Source organism: Bos mutus, chromosome 8 (assembly GCF_027580195.1).
Source record: "Bos mutus isolate GX-2022 chromosome 8, NWIPB_WYAK_1.1, whole genome shotgun sequence".
Taxonomy (NCBI): Eukaryota; Metazoa; Chordata; class Mammalia; order Artiodactyla; family Bovidae; genus Bos; species Bos mutus.
In genome coordinates, this window is record NC_091624.1 from 22,328,734 (window position 1) to 22,343,258 (window position 14,525).

At 43.2% G+C, this 14,525-nt stretch overlaps 1 protein-coding gene across 1 annotated transcript in view; it reads right to left on the reverse strand.

Moving 5' to 3' along the window:
• The window catches only part of PLPPR1 (phospholipid phosphatase related 1), a 592,616-nt gene extending 583,045 nt beyond the window's left edge, over positions 1-9,571 (reverse strand). The window contains exon 1 of the mRNA XM_070375192.1: positions 9,506-9,571. The gene's annotated coding sequence lies outside the window, so the exon portion shown is untranslated. The remainder of the gene's footprint in view (positions 1-9,505) is intronic.
• Positions 9,572-14,525: the final 4,954 nt, after the last annotated feature.

Consider the following 14,525-nt stretch of genomic DNA (forward strand, 5'->3'; position numbering starts at 1 on the left):
GAACTACTTGGTATTTATTGAAGTAGAATCAGTGGCAAGAAGTAGCCAGTGCTGCCAACATATTCGGTGGGTTGAAGTGAAGTGAAGTCACTCAGTCGTGTCCAACTCTTTGCGACTCCATTGTAGCCTACCGGGCTCCTCTGTCCATGGGATTTTCCAGGCAAGAGTACTGGAGTGGGTTGCCATTTCCTTCTCCAGAGGATCTTCCCGACCCAGGGCTCGAACCCAGTCTTCTGCAGTGTAGGCAGATGCTTTGCCATCTGAGCCACCAGGGAAGCCCTATCCAGTGGGTTGCTGCTGCTGCTGCTAAGTCGCTTCAGTCGTGTCCAACTCTGTGCGACCCCATAGACAGCAGCCCACCAGGCTCCCCCGTCCCTGGGATTCTCCAGGCAAGAACACTGGAGTGGGTTGCCATTTCCTCCTCCAATGCATGAAAGTGAAAAGTGAAAGTGAAGTTGCTCAGTCGTGTCCAACTCTTCGAGACCCCATGGACTGCAGCCTACCAGGCTCCTCCATCCATGGGATTTCCCAGGCAAGAGTACTGGAGTGGGGTGCCATTGCCTTCTCCATGATACATACTACTACAAATAAAACAGATAACTAATAAGGACCTACTGTATAGCACAGGGAACTCTACTCAATACTCTGTAATGATCCATATGAGAAAAGAATCTAAAAGACTGTATATAGGTACATGGCTAAATGATTCACTTTGCTGTACACCTGAACCTAACACAATACTGTAAATCAATCATATGCCAACAGAAATTTTAAAAATAAATGCAAAGCCCAGTTCACTTTAAGTGTGAAAACTAAGAAACAGGTCCCAGTTTGAGCTCTGTGCTCTCCTTGAGAAGGTGGAAAAGGAAAGTGTGCTAGCAACTATGATACACAGTGTGAACTCCCTCCTGGAAAAGAGAAGCTGCCATAGGAAACTTTGGCCACACCTAGGCCATCCGCCTGGCACCACCTACCCTTGAGGTGTAGCAGATGAGGCATCTGTATAGGTGAAATTGTCTCCCCAAATGACACTGAAGTCCTAACCTCCACTATCCATAAAAGTGACCTCACTGGAAGTAGCTGCAGATGATCAAGTTAAGACAAGGACACTGGGGGAGGGAAAGGGCTAATACAATATGACTGTAGCCCACTAGGCTCCTCCGTCCACGGGATTCTCCAGGCAAGAATACTGGAGTGGTTTTCCATGTCCTCCTCCAGGGGATCTTCCTGACCCAGGGATCGAACCCACATCTCTTATGTCTCCTGCGTAAGCAGGCAGGTTCTTTACCACTAGCGCCACCTGAGAAATCATTTTGACTGGTGCCCTTCTAAAACCAGGGAATTTGGACACAGAGGTTGACACTGACAGATGGAGGAGGATGTGAAGACAGAGAAAACACTATCTACAAACTACAGATGCCTGAGGCTGCTGGAAGTCAGGAGAGTGGTATGGCACAGACATTCCCCCTCAGAGCTGTCAGAAGGAAGCTACCCTACTGACCCTTGACTTCTGACTTCTAGCCTCCAGACTGTGAAGTCGTAAATTTCTGGTGTTGAAGCCACTGTGCTCATTGTGCTTTGTTAACAGCAGCCCCAGGGAACTAATATGACATCAAAAGAAAGTATTGGTTTAAAACCTGGTGGATCATTGAAAATCAGACTACTAATCCAGAGGCCTAGGAAAAAAAGAGGCACTCAAACTGTGATGCCAAAGAAGAGCATCAACGGAGCTGATTAGACAAAGTTGAAAGGGTGGCAGGAACAGACCAGGAGCAAAACCAAAGAGGCTCTTACATTCAGTACACAGGAATGGACCAAGCACTGTCCCAGGTGTGGGCACACAGAAGTGAATAAGGAGTCACATGCCGTGTGTGCCACCAGGCTGTAGTGGATCCAGCGTGCTGAGGTAGCAGTAAGCAAGGTGCTTCAGGATCAAGGTGGTGGGGGATACTCACAGAGAAACCTGGGATTCAGGGAAGACTTCCTGGGAAACAGAAGGTGTGTGCCTGCTCAGTTATGTCTGACTCTCTGTAACCACATGGACTGCAGCTCTCCAGGCTCCTCTGTCCATGGGATTTTTCCAGTCAAGAATACTGGAGTGGGTTGCCATTTCCTTCTCCAGGGGAACTTCCCCACCCAGGAATGGAATCACATCTCCTGTCTCTCCTGTATTGGCAGGTGGATTCTTTACCTCTGAGCTACCTGGGAAGCTCTGAAAAACAGGATATCTAAGCTCAGTCTTAAAGGATAAGAAACTGGCAGGATGGATCAAAAGATGTCTACTTGCTATGAGACAGCAAAAGAGACACTGATGTATAGAACAGTCTTATGGACTCTGTGGGAGAGGGAGAGGGTGGGAAGATTTGGGAGAATGGCATTGAAACATGTATACTATCATGTATGAAACAAGTCGCCAGTCCAGGTTCAATGCACGATACTGGATGCTTGGGGCTGGTGCACTCGACGACCCAGAGGGATGGTATGGGGAGGGAGGAGGGTTCAGGATGGGGAACACATGTATACCCGTGGCAGATTCATTTCGATATTTGGCAAAACCAATACAATATTGTAAAGTTTAAAAATAAAATTAAAAAAAAAAAAAAAGATGTCTACTTGCATAAAGAATCCAGGGGCCTCTTGGTACCACCATGTTAACAATATTGAATAGAATGTGATTTTTTTTTTTAAGAAAGAATGAGGTGTCACTTTCATTTGCACACTTGCACAGAGTTTGGCACCTCCAGCTGGAGTTCACCCACAGTAATAACCAGCAGCAGGAGCCACATTACAGAGCAGAGGAAACCGTGGCCAGGCCAGTAACTCATCCCAACATATGCAGATATAACAGCAGAGGAAAAGGGAATAAAACTGCACATGCCACATGGAAATCAGTTATAATTGTTCATGGTACATGTGGGACATGCCAGACCACTACCACCTTTCAGAACTCCCAGAAAACACAGAGGACTTTGCAGGGGCTCCTGACAGCAAGTGGGAGCAAGCCAGAGAAACTAAAGTAAAAATAAAAATAATAAGGCTCTCATAGGGTTGTTGTAAGAAATGAAGAAAGAAGAAATAATATTTCAGAGCAACTGGGATATACCACCCCACTCCATCTATCAATGTTTGGTCTAACCTGTCTGGCATTTACTTTATCATCTTGTGTTAATTTATCATCATTATCACTTACCAATATTCATTTATTGAAAGCAACCTATTTGGGGAAAGATGCCTTCATATCACAAATGAGGCTAATTTAATGGCTCCAACAAGCAGTACCCTAATGGGGAAGCCAGCGCCTGCAGGTGTGAGCACAGACAGGCCCGACTCGGGTCTCCTTTGTGCTGCACTGCTCTGCTAATCGGATCTAACGAAGGAGCTGGAGGTATTCTCCTTCTGTTTTCTAATGATGTTAATGTCTTCATGAGGTTAATGAAACTGCTAACACAGGCCAATTATGAATGGCTTTATGTATAATAAAAAACCATCTATTCTGAGTTTTTTGCAAACACTAAGGACAATGATTGCTGTGGTGGTTTTGCCTATTATTGAGTATATCAACGGGGCTTTTTTTCCTTCTTTTTTCCTTTAAGGACCAGGCTCAAAGACCACTAAACTTATGTGATTCAGAGATGCCTAGATTGCTAGGTGGACCTAGCTGGGGACTGCTTAAGGCTACAGCCCTCATTTAGTCCTATCCTTTATGGTCTCTACTGCCCCCTGCTGACTGGGAGAGGCAGGAGCCGCTCTCCAGCACCCCCTTGGGAAATGGAAAGCACCAGAAGACAAAATATGAACAGCTATTATTTACTGTCACTTACTATATGCCTTCTAATTTAATACTCACAACATTCCCGTGGGGTAGCTCCTGCCCTTTTACAGATGAAGAAACCTAGGCTCGAGTAATAAACCAAGTTCCCCAAGGACACAAGGCTTGTGAGTGGCAGATCCAGGACAAGGTATAAATCTGTCTGACTCACAGCTGCTGTTACACTCCCACCAGAGACATGGTAGAGTGAAAAGTACATGTATTTTAAAACAAGATAAATTTGGATCTTGGTTTTCCTTCCCCAATTTAAGAGCCATTTAAGATAAACCTTAAACAAGTTCTTATATTTATTTTCTCACTTCATGGCAAATAGAAGGGGGAAAAGTGGAAACAGTGACAGACTTTATTTTCTTGGGCTCCAAAATCACTGTGGACGGTGACTGAAGCCGTGAAATTAAAAGATGTTTGCTCCTTGGAAGAAAAGCAATGACAAACCCAGACAGTGTATTAAAAAGCAGAAATATCACCTTGTCAACAAAGGTCTGTATAATCAAAGCTATGGTTTTTCCAGTAGTCATGTAAGGATATGACAGTTAGACCAAAAAGAAGGCTGATTGCCAGAGAACTGATGCTTTCAAACTGTGGTGCTAGAGAAGACTCTTGAGAGTCCCTTGGACTGCAAGGAGATCCAACCAGTCCATCCTAAAGGAAGTCAGTCCTAATACTCATTGGAAGGGCTGATGCTGAAGCTGAAACCCCAATCCTTTGGCCACCTGATGTGAAGAACGGACTTATTGGAAAAGACCCTGATGCTGGGAAAGATTGAAGGCAGGAAGAAAGGGGGACGACAGAGGATGACATGGTTGGATGGCATCACCAATGCAATGGACATGAGTTTGAGTAGGCTCCAGGAGTAGGTGATGGACAGGGAAGCCTGGTGTGCTGCAGTCCATGGGGTAGCAAAGAGCTGGACATGACTGAGCAGCTAAACTGAACTGATCACCAACTCAAAGGACATGAGGTCGAACAAACTCTGGGAGATAGAAAAGGACAGGGAAGCCTGGTGTGCTGCAGTTCATGGGGTTGCAAAGAGTCAGACACGATTTGGCAACTGAACAACAACAGAATGTGAATCATCACACCTATGTTGGAGGTTTTTTAGAAGGGTTAGTAATAAAGTAAGTAAAGCAAAGAACCTGAGATATGGTGACTGTATAATAGCTGGCATGTGATACCTGGGGCCAGAAACAGAAAGTGGACAAGGATCAGCTTTCTTGTGGCTTAGTGACTGCTTCATTCAGGTTCTGTGAAGGTTTGTAACTCAAGATCCAGGCTCAGAAAGATATTAAAATGCTCAACTAATGATGTCAACACATCTGAATAGCTCCTTAACACTTATAAAGCACTTTTGTGTATATTTTATTTGATCTTCACAAATACATACCCATAGATCCATAAAAATGCCATCATTAGAGAAAACTTACAATATGTCCAGTCATTCACTAAGCACAGAAAATGCATGGTCAAATTCCATCTTCATAACAACCCCATAGGTTGGTATTACTATTTTCCCCATTGTCTAGATGAGAAAACTAAGGCTCAGAAAAGTTAAGTAACTTTCCCAGAATCACACTATACTAAGGAGCAGAGCTAAGACTTAAACCCCAGTCCACCTAGCCACAGAGCTCATTTCTCTCAATAAGGGGGCTAATGTAGTTTTCTTCTAAAGTAGGCTGGGCAAGCATGACATTTTCACTATGTACATGAGAATATTCTGACTCATATAAGGGAAAGCAACCCCTCAAGGACTCACAAGTTCTATTTTGGGAAAACTAAGCCTTAATGGCTGTCTGGGGAGGCCTTACAAATAGCTGTGAAAAGAAGAGAAGTGAAAAGCAAAGGAGAAAAGGAAAGATATAAGCATCATCTGAATGCAGAGTTCCAAAGAATAGCAAGAAGAGATAAGAAAGCCTTCCTCAGTGATCAATGAAAAGAAATAGTGGAAAACAATGGAATGGGAAAGACTAGAGATCTCTTCAAGAAAATTAGAGATACCACGGGAACATTTCATGCAAAGATGGGCTCGATAAAGGGCAGAAATGGTATGGACCTAACAGAAGCAGAAGATATTAAGAAGAGATGGCAAGAATACACAGAAGAACTGTACAAAAAGATCTTCACTACCCAGATAATCACGATGGTGTGATCACTGACCTAGAGCCAGATATCCTGGAATGTGAAGTCAAGTGGGCCTTAGAAAGCATCACTACGAGCAAAGCTAGTGGAGGTGATGGAATTCCAGTTGAGCTATTCCAAATCCTGAAAGATGATGCTGTGAAAGTGCTGCACTCAATATGCCAGCAAATTTGGAAAACTCCGCAGTGGCCACAGGACTGGAAAATGTCAGTTTTCATTCCAATCCCAAAGAAAGGCAATGCCAAAGAATGCTCAAACTACCGCACAATTGCACTCATCTCACATGCTAGTAAAGTAATGCTCAAAATTCTCCAAGCCAGGCTTCAGCAATACATGAACTGTGAACTTTCAGATGTTCAAGCTGGTTTTAGAAAAGGCAGAGGAACCAGAGATTAAATTGCCAATATCCACTGGATCATCGAAAAAGCAAGAGAGTTCCAGAAAAACATCTATTTCTGCTTTATTGACTATGCCAAAGCCTTTGACTGTGTGGATCATAATAAACCATGGAAAATTCTTCAAGAGATGGGAATACCAGACCACCTGACCTGCCTCTTGAGAAATTTGTATGCAGGTCAGGAAGCAACAGTTAGAACTGGACATGGAACAACAGACCGGTTCCAAATAGGAAAAGGAGTATGTCAAGGCTGTATATTGTCACCCTGTTTATTTAACTTATATGCAGAGTACATCATGAGAAACACTGAGCTGGAAGAAACAGAAGCTGGAATCAAGATTGCTGAGAGAAATATCAATCACCTCAGATATGCAGATGACACCACCCTTATAGCAGAAAGTGAAGAGGAACTAAAAAGCCTCTTGATGAAAGTGAAAGTGGAGAGTGAAAAAGTTGGCTTAAAGCTCAACATTCAGAAAACGAAGATCATGGCATCTGGTCCCATCACTTCATGGCAAATTGATGGGGAAACAGTGGAAACAGTGTCAGACTTTATTTTTTGGGGCTCCAAAATCACTGCAGATGGTGACTGCGGCCATGAAATTAAAAGACACTTACTCCTTGAAAGGAAAGTTATCTCCAACCTAGATAGCATATTCAAAAGCAGAGACATTACTTCGCCAACAAAGGTCCATCTAGTCAAGGCTATGGTTTTTCCTGTGGCCATGTATGGATATGAGAGTTGGACTGTGAAGAAGGCTGAGCACCAAAGAATTGATGCTTTTGAAGTGTGGTGTTGGAGAAGACTCTTGAGAGTCTCTTGGACTGCACGGAGATCCAACCAGTCCATTCTGAAGATCAGCCCTGGGATCTCTTTGGAAGGAATGATGCTAAAGCTGAAACTCCAGCACTTTGGCCACCTCATGAGAAGAGTTGACTCATTGGAAAAGACTCTGATGCTGGGAGGGATTGGGGGCAGGAGGAGAAGGGGACGACAGAGGATGAGATGGCTGGATGGCATCACTGACTCGATGGACGTGAGCCTGAGTGAACTCCGGGAGTTGGTGATGGACAGGGAGGCCTGGCGTGCTGCGATTCATGGGGTTGCACAGAGTCATACACAACTGAGCAACTGAACTGAACTGACTGAATGGTGGTATCTACAACCATGAGAAAGATCCTTGTCTCTGAAGATCATAGTGAGCTGAGATGATCATCGTCCAGTATAATACAAATAACACTTATGAATAAACTACATTCTTTATTTACCTCAGATTTCTCTTCAAATCTTTTATTCTGTAACTCCATTCTTCACACAGACTTAGTCTCAAAACTAGAAAATTTTTTCAAGCTAAAGCTACATTGGCACAAGAAGTTTCCAGGTGTATTAGGGTCACAATATAACAGCTGGAGAAGAACTTTGTGAAGCTAGTAATTGTCCAAAAGCATTAACATCCAAAGATAAATTAATAATAATGGGAGAAACAAACTATTCATTAAAACTAGAATGAGGTTAGGAAAAAAATTATCCCTTTGTAAATCTGGCCCAGCACTTTCACTATAAATTAAAATCTATGATAAATCACAAATAAATTGGATGGACATCTGCAGCAAAAATTAAATTACCAAAAAAAAACTGCACATTTGGGGAGCTTTACGAACAGGGAAACCACCAAGAGAGATAGCTTTTCTTGCAGATTTTTTAATGGATTCATTTCTTATTTAACATCTTTTAAAGAACAAATGTGATGCTTCCCACTCATTAGCTCCTTTTGAATATTAAGAATTTTCTAAGAACTGGACTGGGAGGACAGTCAGATACATAAGGACATGGCAACATAGGGACTAGAGGCATAACTACAGTGTTTAAATGTAAATTTATCAAGTTATGGATATAATTCTGAAACTTTTAGCCATGACACATATCTGTTTAATTATAATTATGACAATCATAAAATAGGAATAGAAAGAAAAGCCTTTATAAACACAAACTTTCACATCTTTAAAGACAGCTTAGGGGCTTCGCTGGTGGACCAGTGGTTAAGAGTCTGCCTGCCAATGCAGGGAATATAGGTTCAAACCCTGGCTCAAGAAGATCCCACATGCCACAGAGCAACTAAGCCCAGGAGCCACAACTACTGAGCCCATGTGCACAACTGCTGAAGCCCACACACCCTAGGGCCCATGCTCTGCAACAAGAGAAGCCACCGCAATGGGAAGTCCCCACACTGCAGTGAAGAGTAGCCCTTGGTGTCACAACTAGAGAAAGCCTGCACAAAGCCACAAAGACCCAATGCAGCCAAAAGCAAATACATAAATCTTTAAAGATAGCTTAGGTTTCTATATATCTCAAGATCAGCTTTGTATTTAAACTGAACAGTGAAAACAGTGCAAATAATATACAAATATAAATAAAATAACATGGTTTCTTAAAAGTTAACTGTGAAGGGAAACAAGTCATTGGAGATCTTCCTATTTAAAATAAACCTATGACTTGTCCCTTCTTTTTATTAAGTGATAAATAATTTACTGTTCCTCAGTTCCTATTATTTTACTTGTATTGTAAAAATGTATCTTTCTGCAACCAAGACTTTCAAGTTGAGAAAGTGTATTAACTGAGGAGGGTTTGTCTTAAACACAGACTTTCCTACTTTGCAAGCCAAGTTATCCCTTTAGTGACCACAGACACGAATGAAGACACACTTGGCCATTCAGCAGCACTGGCCCAGGAAGTTGCCTGCATCTCATAAAGCACGAGAGATGGCAAGTGTCCAGGAACTAAGAAGGAAATCTCCTATCTATGGTAAGATGCCTTTAACTGGAGTTGTTATCTTGACAAACAATGGACATCCCAATCTCCCAGTCTTTCCTCTCCAAACCTTCACCATTTACTGATCAATTAAGATGACTTATTTTATCCTACACAGCACACCCTTCACAGCTTACTATTTCTGCTATCTCTTTCCTACCCCTGTTGATGGCATGATATGTAAGACTTTCCTCTATCTCCAACAGTGAGTCTCTTGGCAAAGAAAAGAGAAGAGCCAAAGCATACCCAGGACTCTCCAGACCTTAGGTTGGACAATGACCCCTGAAGTAGGCAAATGGGCCCAGGGTGTTTATATGTCAGAATAAAGCTTTACCTTTTTCCTATCAAAGAAACTCTCAGAACTCGGCCAGTACAGTAGCTCTCAACCAGGCCAGTGGAAACATCCAGCCTCAATCAAATCTGTAAAATAAGATCATTGCGAGGGTTGTAAATTAGCAAAACTGCTACTGCTAAGTCACTTCAGTCATGTCCGACTCTGTGCGACCCCATAGACGGCAGCCCACCAGGCTCCCCGGTCCCTGGGATTCTCCAGGCAAGAACACTGGAGTGGGTTGCCATTTCCTTCTCCAATGCAGGAAAGTGAAAAGTGAAAGTGAAGTCGCTCAGTCGTGTCTGACCCTCAGCGACCCCATGGACTGCTGCCTTCCAGGCTCCTCCGTCCATGGGATTTTCCAGGCAAGAGTAAATTAGCAAAAACCCTGAACCAATTGCTCCATGTTTCTCAAAAAGTGAAATTTAGTCATCTTTTAATGGGTCACATGTTCTCCACGCCATCAGAGTCGGGTAACTTTTTTGGTCTCACACCTGATCCTCCTTCACACATCTCTGATACCAATCCAGCCCTGAAACCACTTGAGCTTGAAATTAAAGACCCTGAAAGAGTCTTTCCCAGTGTTTAAATGAATCTACAGTGTTTGACCCAGGCAGCCACAGCTAATGCTCCCTGGTTGCCTCTCTACTTGGGAATCTCAGCTTGAACTGCATTTTGAAAATGAGGAAACAGATAAAGGCAGCCCAGCAGGAAGAACGGAAAGCATGCATTGAAGTGTGGCACTGTGAAGCATCACGCCACATTCTAGAAAAGCGAGCAGCTGGGGACAACTAGACAAAGGGTGTCTGGGAGAAGTAAGGGAACAGAAACACTGAGAGGAGAGGTGTAGCAAGAGGCAAATAGTGAAAAGAGCTGTAAATTAAGCTGAAGACCCTGAACTTCACTCTGAAAACTGAAGGGAAAAGGCAGAAAGGGGCTGGGCAAGTTGTTGAAGGTTTCTAACTGGTTGGATTTCTGAAAGAAGTGAAGTGAATTTGCTCAGTTGTGTCTGACTCTTTGAGACCCCATGGACTGTAGCCTACCAGGATTGTCAGTCCATGGAATTTTTCAGGCAAGAGTACTGGAGTGGGTTGCCATTTCCTTCTCCAGAGGATATTCGAGGGATCGAACCCAGGTCTCCCGCATTGCAGGCAGATGCTTTACCGTCTGAGCTACCAGGGAAGCCCAAGCATAGGATTATTTGAGAGAACAATTTCAAACTTCTATTTTAGAATTTCACACTGTCAAGTCATTTAGATGTGAAAAAAACCCCAGCACCTCCCAAATAAATGGAAAGCCAATATGAAATAACAGGCAAAACTTATTCACACCTTATAAAGGATTGTTTTTAATCGATAGGTTAACAGGATTTTGAAGGCCACAGGAAGATGGCCTTCTTCCTACCAGCAAAAAGTACTTACTTCATCAGTAAAATCAGCTGGTATAAATCAAGGGTTTGCATGGCTGGTTGCATTAAAATCACCTGAGATGCTTGTAAAACTGCTGCTAACCTAGCCTCACTGCTAAGAGATTATTTAATTGGGTGGGGGGAGGGAGGGAAGGAGGCAGGCAAGGTATTTTTTAAAGCATGAGAAGCTCAAGGACTCTTCTGGCGCTGAAATTCCATCATCTGTGTCAAAGAAGGTTCCTACCATTTGAAGTGGAATGTGGTAAAAGCCATTTCTTTTTTATCTTCAGACCCTAAATCTGGAATGAGGTTTGGAAAGCACCTCCAAAGAGTTCATATCACCCTTCTTCTTTAAGTTGGTTTTATTCTTGGGCATATCAAGTTTCTGTCTAAAAAAGCATATGATTATTTGAGAGAACAATTTCAAACTTCTATTTTAGAATTTCACACTGTCAAATCATTTAGATGTGAAAAAAAAAAAAAAAACCAGCACCTCCCAAATAAATGGAAAGCCAATATGAAATAACAGGCAAAACTTATCCACACCTTATAAAAGATTGTTTTTAATCAATAGGTTAGCAGGAATATATACATATAAAATCTTAGTCTGTGTAACATGTTCTAAAATGAGTTATGCCAGCACGGTAAATGAGCAGGCTCCCTACTTATGTTCTGCCCCTCTTCCTCTAGCGGAACCCAAGAACGTGTCTGCTTGCTTGCTTCTTTTAAAAGCTATTATTTATTGAACACATCCTATAAGCCAGGCATCGTGCCAAATACTTATTTCAAATGAGTTAGTGTTTATCACCATTTTATTAATGAGGAAACTGCAGGGAGGGGTAACAACTGCTCAAAGACAAGGCTAGTAAGAAGCAGCACCAGAATCTGAAGTTCTGTCTCCTAAGTCCCTGAGCCACACATCTCTCTACAGCCTAGTGCCATTCCTCCCCACTCTCTAAACCCCGTCTCCCACACCCTCACACTCCCTACCTTGACCCGTGGACCAGGATTCCACCATGAGTTCGCCGAACATATGTGAAGAAGTAAATGAAGTGTAGACCCAGGCGCACAGCTCAGATTATCTGGTCCTCACCCAGGAGATGGGTCCCTCAGATTGCTGTCAGTAGAGCGCCCTCTGTTGTTTAGGATGCCGAAGTGGGTTAAAGACAGAGGACCGGAAGATTGAAAGTGCTTCCTCACACTGGGCTGACCTAATCTTGAGATGAATATGTCCCTTTTGAATATGAATATGTCCCCCAACTGTACCCACCCCCATCATAAAGAAAACAGTCCTGCTCCATCGGTCAATCCCAAAAGGCTTCAACCCAAAAAAGCAAGAAACATCGATCTCAGTTTTCAAGATTTTGTCTAAAATCAAGTTACAGAATCATTACAAAGGTCCTGAAATTAGCCTTCACCGTCCGGTAGATGTTATTTTCCTGTGTTCTCACTGTTCACACAGGAACTTTAACCTTTACGGCTATTGCCTTGTCAAAGTGTGACTGGGAGAAGAAGGAACGTCTCCTATGTGCGGCAGGATAACAATATCGAACCTGCTGCTTAGGGCACAAGGCCCCCAATGATTGCTTTATTTACCCAGAAATTATAAAACATTTAGAGACCCTTAGGGCAAGTTAACCATAAAATATTCAGCAACATCTGTGCCATATTATTTAGTGACAGACTAGACTCGGAAAATATGGCTGCTGTACTGCAGGCTGCCGTGCACCACGTCAGCTGTTAGGCTGCGGCTGGGAGGCGCTTTTTCCTGGCCCCTCGTTCCCACCGCCCTCGTTTTCAAGCAGACGTCTCCCACTCCTCACAGTCATGGGGCTACCAGGACAAGCTTAAGAACACGTTTGTGCTCAGAGTCCCCACGGACAAAGCAATTTCTAACAAAGGCTACCTGATCCTATGAGGGTTGGGGTTGTGTCCCTCTCAGAAACTTAACTATACAGGTGAGTCCCAGGGAGGCAGGGTCACAGGGTCGGGATGAAATTGCCTACAGGCCGAGAGCGCTCAGTCGAGCCCAGGAGTCTACACATGCGCACTGGAAGCTGCTTTGTTCCAGAAATTGACCAGACTACAAACCAAGACACCTGAGTCCTATCGGACAGTCAAATGCTCAATTATCACCTTCTTTGTGCAAAGCGCAGGGCTAGCTCTGGATGCTAGTCCTTCCTCTGCCATCTTGTGACCCTAATACTTCTGTGATCCTCAGAGTGGCTTTCAGGATAGAAAGGACAAGACAGTCAATGGAAGAGCTGTTGTAAGCCACACGCCCTTCCTGTCACTAAATTCCAATAAACAACTGCTCTCTCCACCCCACTTGCCCCCATTTCCAACTACATGTTTATTTTGAAAAGTTCTCGTAGGCTGTAGCATGTCCTCTCCAAGAACTACTGGAGTTCTTGTTCAGTCACTAAGTCCGACTCTTTGTGACCCGGTGGATTGCAGCACTCCAGGCTCCTCTGTCTTTCACAATCTCCCAGAGTTTGCTCAAACTTGTGTCCACTGAGTCAGTGATGCCATCCAAATATCTCATCCTCTGCTGCCCCTTTCTCCTCCTGCCTTCAGTCTTGGAGTAGATTCTTTATAAGCAGAGTGAACACACATCCCAGGCACACTGAATTAGAGTTTGCAATTTAACAAGATGCCCATCTGAACAGTAAAATTTGAAAAGCACGGTTCAGGGGTCAACAAACTTTTTCTTTATAAAGCTAAACAGTAAATGTTTCAGGCTTTGTGGATCATACAATCTTGGTCACTATTGGACTATGTCACTGTATTATATATAAGTGAATGAGTGTGGCCATGTTCCTGTAAAGATTAATTTACAAAAACAGGCTACATAGTTTGCCCATCCTGGGTCAGACCAGCACTTTTCTTCAAGTATTAGCATTCATTAGCACCACTTAGGGAGCCTGTTAAAACACTGCTTGCTGGTCCCTACCCTCAAAGTTTCTGATTCAGAAAGTTTAGGAAAGGGTCTGGGGGTTTATATTTCAAACAAGTTTCCAGGCAATGGCAAAGCTGCTGGGCCAGAGACCACACTTTGCAAACCACTATTCTAGAGTAATTGTTTTCAAATCTGGGTGTACATTGGAATAATCTAGGAGTATTTAAAAATACTCATTTTAGGACAAAGAAGATGTGGTACACATATACAATGAAATAATACTCAGCCATAAAGAAGAATTAAATAATGCTATCTGCAGCACCAAGGATGGACCTGGAGATTATCATCCTAAGTGAAGTAAACCAGACAGACAAATATCATATGATACCACTTACATGCGGACGCTATAACAATGACACAAATGAACTTATTTACAAAACATAAACAGACTCACAGGCTTTGAAGACAAATGTATGGTTACCAACAGGGCAATGGGCAGGGGAAGGGATAATTAGGAGTTTGGAATTCACACATACACACTGCTACTGCTGCTGCTGCTGCTAAGTCGCTTCAGTCGTGTCCAACTCTGTGCGACCCCATAGACGGCAGCCCACCAGGCTCCCCCGTCCCTGGCATTCTCTAGGCAAGAACACTGGAGTGGGTTGCCATTTCCTTCTCCAATGCGTAAAAGTGAAAAGTGAAAGTGAAGTCGCTCA